The sequence below is a fragment of the Micromys minutus genome (genome assembly GCF_963924665.1).
Source record: "Micromys minutus genome assembly, chromosome: 1".
In the NCBI taxonomy this organism is placed as follows: Eukaryota; Metazoa; Chordata; class Mammalia; order Rodentia; family Muridae; genus Micromys; species Micromys minutus.
This window is the reverse complement of record NC_137969.1, coordinates 27,562,553-27,571,121: the sequence shown is the minus strand read 5'-3', so window position 1 is coordinate 27,571,121 and position 8,569 is coordinate 27,562,553.

Here is an 8,569-nt window from a genome sequence, read left to right as displayed (position 1 = left end):
CTCCCTGCTAGCTGTGCACACAGCTGCAGCACAGCTGTCCCTCAGTTAGTGGACTGAGCAATCCAAAGGCCCTGGGGCTCGCACAGCTGTGAAGTGTCAGTTTCTGTCACACACATTAATGGACAAGATACCTGAGGGAAAGCAGCCAAATACCTGCCCTGTGACTGTAGTTGTAGGTGACAGTCAGCATGTAAACTTAGCACTGACTGTCAGCCGTGGTGATGTTTATGTTCCTCTACCAGCCCCACTGAGGAAGAGTTGCAGGAGCAGACAGAGGCTTCTGCCTTGCTCAGAACAGTGTCTACCAGAATGAGAGAAAGGAGGAGGCAGCCCAGCAAACCATCCTGCTTCAGTGTGGCTGAAGTACTTGCAAAGCAGATGTGGCCTCGTGCATCATGATAGCCTGTGTGAGCTTACCATTTGATTCGCAAGTCATCTGCATGGTAAGCTTTTTGAGGGTAGACTCTCTCTGTGTTTCTGCTGCATCTATCTGTCTACCTATCTATCTATCTCTCTATCTATCTATCTATCTATCTATCTATCTATCTATAGATCCATCCATCCATTGATCTATCTATCTGTCTGTCTGTCTGTCTATCTATCATCATCATCTCTCATCTATCTACTATCTATCTATCTATCTATCTACCTATCTATCATCTATCTACTATCTATCTCCCTATATATCTATCTATCTATCTATCTATCTATCTATCTATCTATCTATCTACCTACCTACCTACCTATCATCTATCATCTTTCTACTATCTATCTATCTATCTATCTATCTATCTATCTATCTATCTATCCATCATCTATCTATGCCATGGAGTGTGAAGATCAGAGGACCTTAGCAGGAGTTGATTCTCTCCTTCTACCATGTGGATCCCAGGGACCAAACTTGGGTTCTTTGGCTGGGCAGCAAGTGTCCTTTAAGCCATCTCACCAAGCTGAGACTTGACACTTAGAGAGGCCATGGAAGGCCATTGGTGAAAATGCAACCTCAGTTGTTATTGATGGCCCAGGACTGAAGGAATCATACAAATGATTTGAGGCTTGTCATCATGGAGAGAGCCTATGAGAGGCTATCAGTGAAGCCTAGTTGCAGTTGAAGACCCCAGTGTATTTGGAGATGTCAGTACCATGAGATGATCGCCAGACACTGAAACAAGAAGCTGTAATGTTGAAGTAGCCTTGGAGACCCCAAGATGTTTGAGATACCAAAGCTGTCTGCTGAGGAAAGCTATGAATTAAGTGGAACCAGCTCAGGAGAAAGATGTTTGTTGCAGTCAATGAAGATGAAAAAGGACTTAGAGATCTGAAGACCTCTTTGACATCAGACATGAAGATGGAGAGTTTGGACTTTGTCCTGCTGGCTTCCTGTCTTGCTTTGGGGATTACAGTTAAGTAATTGGATGAATCTCAGAAGAGACCTTGAACTTTGAACTCTTAACATTGTTGAGACTGCTATAGACTATGGGGACTTTGGAAGTTAGACTAAATGTATTTTGGATTATGGTATGTTTAAGTGTGCCCCCATAGACTCATGTTTGCATAAGCCTATGGGGGCCAGAGAGTAGAATGTCATGGTTTGAATATGCTTGGCACAGTTAGTTGCACTATTTGGAGGTGTGGCCTTGTTGTCACTGTGGGCATGGGATTTAAGACCCTCATCCTAGCTACCTGAAATGGAGTCTTCCACTAGCAGCCTTCAGATGAAGATGTAGAACTCTCAACTCCTCCTGCACCATGCCTGCCTGGACAATGCCATGCTCCTGCCTTGATAATAATGGACTGAACCTCAGAACTGTAAGCCAGCCCCAATTAAATGTTGTCCTTTATAAGAGTTGCCTTGGTCATGGTGTCTGTTCACAGCCATGTAAAACCCTAAGACACACATACATGACATTTTTATAATAAAACAGAAGTATGATAAACATTTCACGAAGCTGAGGGAAAAGGACACTATAGTGGCTGCATTTGAACACTGACTTAGTATACCATGTGACCTTGAATATTCATCTTTCTTCTCTACTTTAGTCTCATCATATACTAAGTCACAAAATTGTCCCTACATGTATAAGCTTGATACATTAGGATTCATATATGTGTAAAAGGCTCCTCCACATTGGGTTGACACATAAAAAGGACTAAATGTCATGTTTAAATTTTTATGTGCTTAAAATGTTACTGTATTTATAATGCATAATATATTAAAATTTTAATATATTTATAAGTATGAATATCATAAATATTGTTACTATATTTGGTAAATGCAAGACTGTCTTTCTCAATCATACATTGTGCGATCACTATCTGAGGAATTATTATTACATTATAACATGCAAAGGTCCTGGGGCAGGCGATGCTCAGAGTACTGAAGAAATAAGTAAAGTCATCAAGGAAAATGGCAGGAGAGGAAGTTGAGGGTAGTAGGGGTTAGTGTCAGCCACAGAGAGATTGCAAGTCCTTGTAAAGATGCAGCTGAGTTGGAGAGTGACTTTATGTGACTTTCCTTTAAGGTGGTTGTTGTTGTTTATTATTTATTTCTACTACTATTATTGTTGTTGTTATTGTTGTTGTTCTGTAGAGAAAATCTTGAAGAAGGAAGGGTAGAAGTCTCAAAGCTGTTGAAATCCAGGTGGCTTAGACTTCTGTGGTAGCTGTAGAAGCATTGTGTTCTGTCTTTCCTGTCCCCTTCCACAGGTTGGGAAGTAGGTCTCAGGTAAAGCCACAGTCCAAAGTCACATGGCTATGACACAGTAGAAGTGAAATTAGAACGCTAGTCTGACTCCTGGACTCCTAGCAGGGAAAAGAGTGGCAAGTTTGGGACAAGAACTGGGGAAAGAAACTTGACCTAGATCTCCACCCTCCACCCTTTGGGGACATCAGAGGGAGAGTCTTCCAGGATGAGAAAGTTGCATCACACACTTGTTCCCCACCTGTAATTCAGGGTCTTCAGGCTTAGGCTTCTGCACAACACTGGCCTTCCTCCCTCCCTTCAGCTTGTTAACCACACAAGTAATATATGTTCAATGTTCTTTAGAGGCCTACACCTCAGCCTGGCCGTGGTGGTGCACGCCTTTAATCCTAGTACTTTAGAAGGAGAAGAAGGGAGAAAAGGAAGAGGAGGAAGAGGAGGAGGAGGGAGGAGAAGAGGAAGAAAGGCAGAAGGAACCCATCTCAACAAGGTACTACTCATGATTCTGAACAAATGGAGTAACTTCTACCCTATTCTTCTTTCTAGTTACAACCAATCCCCAGTTTAAACTAAAAGGTATGGATACAGCCAGGCCACCACCCACAGACTGCTGAGCACCCAGCAGAGCCTCAGGAGGCTCTTCATCCTGAGCCCACTGACTAGAGGGAGAGACTGCCAGGAAATCTCAGGGCACAGGTAGCACAGTGCCACTGTTGTGGCACTCATCTGTGCCCAGAGCCGCAGCCGGTCCACTGCCATTGGAACTCATATCCTGCCCACAGAGAGGTGAACACCCAGGAACAATCTCCCTCCTGAGCCCACAGGCCTACAGACCCACAGGAGAGACAGGCTCCAGTCTGAGACAACAAGATCACCTAACATCACAGATAAAAAAAAAATGGCAAGGGGCAAGCACAAGAACCTAAGCAATGGAAACCAAGACAACCTGGCAACATCACAACCCAGTTTTCCCAGGGACTAAAACATCAACCATTGAGCACACATGGAGACACCCATGGCTCCAGTTGCATATGTAGCAGAAATAGAATAGTCTGGCATCAATGTGAGAAGAGGCCTTTGGTCCAGTGAAGGCATGTTTTCCCAGTGTTAGGGAATGCCAAGGCACTGAAGTAGAGAGGGAGCACCTTCATGAAAACAACTGGAGGGGGAGGAGGGATTGGAGTGGGAGAAAAGGGGATAACATTTGAAATGTAAATACAGAGAATATCCAATAAAAACAGAACTAAAAGGTATTAAGCAACTATCAGGAGACTAAAAGAAAAGAAAAGAAGGTAAGCTGACCCAGGACCTCAAGACTCAGCACAGCTCAACTGGGGATGACCTACTTGCTTCCCCCTGGTTATAAAATCTAGTCTGGATACAAGGAAAATTTATAATTCAATGGGAATAAGGGAAGGAGGGAGGAAAGGAGGGGGGAGAGAGAGAGACAAAGAGAGGCAGGGAGGAATGTCTTTAAAGAATGAAACCCCTTTCATGCTACATTTCCTGGTCCAGATTAACCCTCTGAAAAACTGCATCCTTCCCACTGATGCTTTCACTATGGAGAGGATGGGTGGAGCCCTGGCAAGAAGCCTACCCCATGATGGTGAGACAACAGAAGGCACCTTTTCTCTGCACAAACAACTGGGAGGATTCTGGGGAAACCATTAGATCAGAAGAAATTGTCTAACTTGGGTATTAGGTCATAGGTCATGGATATATGTTAGAACTGTCAAACATGAAACTAGGATGCATGTTCCAAACCTAAATGGTTAAATGGGAATCAGAAATATAGCGTAATACTTCAAATGTCCAAGGTAGAATTCAGAGTTGCTTGGCCTCTGAAGACCCAGGAAAATCTGACCTGAATGAGAAACACCAGTACCAAAATGACTCCGTTGTTGGGGCAACTGACAGGAGCATTAAAGCAGCTCTCATAATTGCTTTGAACATCAGAATGGACACTTGTGAGGGAAATGGAAAATAGAAATTATGAAAAGAACAGAATGAGGCTGGGCATAGTGACCCAATGCCTTTCATCCCAGCACTAGGGGGGCAGAAGCAGGACCAGGCATATATCTGTGAGTTCAAGGCCAGCCTGGTATGCAGAGCAAGTTCCAGGATTTATACCAGGAATATATAATAAGAACCTGTCCCAAAAACAAAACCAGCAACAGAAAAGCTTCCTTCCAGCAGCAGACAGTAACGTGCAGAGATTCACATCCAGGCATCATCATGCATTTGTGTACACACACACACACACACACACACACACAGGAGAGAGAGAGAGAGAGAGAGAGAGAGAGAGAGAGAGAGAGAGAGAGAGAGAGAGAGAGAGAGAAAGGGAGGGTGGGACAGAGAGAGGGAGGGAGAGAGGGAGAGAGAGAAGAGTCGTCATTCCTTAAAATGCACAGCTCTCGGTGAGATATCTCTATCAAATTCCTCCCATCAGAGCTCAGAAAACCCAAGAGCCAAAGGGGATGGAGGATGTGAGAATAACAAGGCCACAGAGGCTGAGGCAGCAAGAACAGGTCTGCACCGTGTCCTCTGCATGTGCATTATAGCTTTGGCTTAGTGTTTTATGGGAGTCCTGAGTGTGCGGCGTGTGGGTCTCTGAGTCCTCTGAGTCTTGTGCCTGCTCTTGGGTTCTTTTTCTTCTGTTGAGTTGCCTGGTCCAGCCTTGATGTGTGTGTGTGTGTGTGTGTGTGTGTGTGTGTGTGTTTATCTGGCTATGTTTTATTTTGTTGGGTTGTTGTCTCTTAGATGCCTGGTCTTTTCTAGTAAGAGATGAGAGGGAGTAGATTCAGATGGGAGGGATGTGGGGAAGGATTGGGAGAAATAAAGGGAGGAGAAAATGGTAAACAGGATATATTTGATGAGAATTTAAAAGAAAAAGGGAGAAAAAGAAAAGGAAGGGATGAACACAGCAGAACAGGAAAACGCTGTATCATGAAAAACTTCGCCCTAGTGAGCAGACTCAGCAATGGTGGGAAAGAACCAATGAGCAACACTAACAAAGGCAGTCACATCTGAGCGGCAGAGAATGGTGATTTCATAGAGCCTTGTGGATTGTGGAACAATGATCACAGGTCTAAAATATGTGGAGTCCTAGGGGAAAAGAAAAGAATGTAAAGCCAGAAAAAAGGTGGGGGGGGTTAGTGAATAAAACCTCCCTCCACAGATTCTGTAAAAGACGTAAGCTTACCGAGTCAAGAAGCCTGGGTAAACCTCTAAAATACCCATCTCCATGTGCATTACAACCGACGTCCGAAATTAAAGAGCAGGAAGTAGGAGGCACGTCTGGGAAACAGCAGGAGAGAAAGAGGGCGTTGGCTAATGAATGACACAGGGCACAGACTCCAGCATGTGGCGGCATGTGCCTCCGCTCTGTGACAATGCAATCAGAACCTGATGTCCAGCAAAGTGTCTGTGAGGACATTCCTAGGTCAGCAGAGATTTAAAAACTCAAGGATACCTGAGTTAAAGGATATTTTAACTAGGAATGGTAGTACATGCCTTTAGTCCCAAGGGTCTTGTTGTGTAGCTTGGGCTGGCCCAGAACTCACTGTGTAGCCTAGGCTGCCTCCTAGAGATCCACCTGCCTCTCCCTCCCTATTGCTGGGCTCACAGGTTCATTCACATCTGCTGTTCTCCATGTTTAAACTGACTAAGAGTTGAAAGCAAAGAGTTGAACGTTGCTGCAACTTTCACTGTATCTGGAGATAATATTAAAGACAACTAAAAATGGTATATGTAAGGTTTTATGTTCCTCCTAAAATGGTAAACTATTCATGTTAGGAGATATTAATAAGGAATTAAAACTATAGAAAGAAAACACTATAGATAAAGCAAAGCAAAATATATAATGTTTGGGCAACCTAGAAAGATAGGAAATGGAAAAAGGAAACAAAAAATGAAAAGAAAAAGAATATACCTTCTTCTGCTATTAATAGTCACAAGGTATGTAATATAGTCTAATGGGGGGGCTAGATAAGGATTGTCAGGATGGACTTTAGTTATTATAATGCAGGCTGTAGAAAGATCATTTCAAGCATAGCACTCTCGGTAGATTAGGAAGTAGAAGACAGGGCTGAAGAGATGGCTCAGTGGTTAAGAGCACTGACTGCTCTTCCAAAGGTCCTGAGTTCAATTCTCAGCAACCACATGATGGCTCACAACCATCTGTAGTAGGATCTGATACTCTCTTCTGGTGTGTCTGAAGATAGCAACAGTGTACTCATATATAGAAAATAAATAACAAATCTAAAAGGGAGGAGGAGGAGGAGGGAGGAGGAGGAAAAAGGAGAAGGAGAAGAACTAGAAGACAGGACATTCTGACTTGAGTTAACAAAAGGCTTGGATGGTTCAGATAAAGGTGGGTGTTGGAGCAAAAATGTTACCAGGGATAGGAGACCTCACATAGAGGGGAAGAGTCACAACCATTGTAAGTTCACCAAATGATACCACTTTTAAACACATGGGACACAGGTAACAGAACCCAAAAAGATGCTGGCTAATAGTGAGGGTTTATTCATCTCATTTTAATATTTACCATTACAGGTGGCGAACCAACGTGTTAGGCAAGAATCCACTAGAAATTTAAGATTATTTGCCCGAGAGAGTTTTATTTTCTAAGTAAGAAAAAGGAGGCACCATGGTAAGGCATGTGATAGCTCAAGTGAGGGAATCTTAAAAGAAACACAGAGGCAAACAGCTGGCGGGCTCTAGTCCCCTGCTGTGAAAAGTACAGGCTGCTCTGAACACAGAGTTAGAGAGTGGAGGCTGCCTGCTTCTTTAGCAGATGTTGCTTGGACTATGATTTAATTAAAGTTTGGTTTATTTGCATGAAAGATGGTATAAAGATATAATGCTCCATTACATCTTACAGGACACTCATATTTGTTGCAGTAAATATTAAAAGGATGGCTAATATTTTATCGACCACTTCGGTCTCACTCCGTGAACACCACTCTGTTGTAGAGCCGAGCACACACTTTCCGTCCCCACGTGGTCCTCTCTCAGCTTTCTCTCTTTTCGTCTGGAACTTGGGCTCAGTTCACCTTACTGCCCTTTGCTGCTGCTGTCCCAGGTGGATATAACCGCCCCGGCATGTTCCTTCTCTCCACCGCCCAGGACAAACATGACTCCAAAGCCTGGTAGCTTACCAAACAGGTTTATATGTCAAATTCTCAATCTACAAACCCTCTACACAATAAGCTTACAACCAATGGACTTCCTTAATAAAAACTGCCCTTCTATATGAGATAAAAAAAAAAAAGACCCACAAAACCCTTAGAAATCATAATAACAACCTCATCAAGCTAGAGGTGCACTGAGAGAAACATAAACATCTGCCTCCATCTTCATTCCTCCCCAATCTCCTCTTCTCTCTTCTTCTTCCATTTTCCTAGCCTTTCCCCCCGCCTACCTCTCCACTGTCCAATCATGTATCACCTGTGGTTGAAATTAAAGGAGGGCAGGCAAAAGATAAAACAAGTCCTGTGATTGGACAAGAAGAAAGGAGATAGGTGGGAACAGAATTTTGGAAAGAGGAGAGAAGCCAAAGAGGAGGGAGAGAGGCAAGGTGGAGGACGAAGATGAACTTAACTTATCTAGGTGGGCGGATTATATTATATCAATTGGCTCTAAGTTTATTCTGTGGACATTTGTGGAGAATAAATTTACTGAGATATACCTGATCGTTAAACTGAAAGTTTTTGGAGCTTTGATTTGGTTGGGCCGGTGTGGGCAGAGTCCGTGGCAGGGAGCCACAATAGGGTAGAGCTACAAGGACCAGAGTATGTCCCAGAGCAGTGGGGGACCAGCCGCTGCTGGGACCTCTAGAGTCCTGATTTTACTAGACTGCAG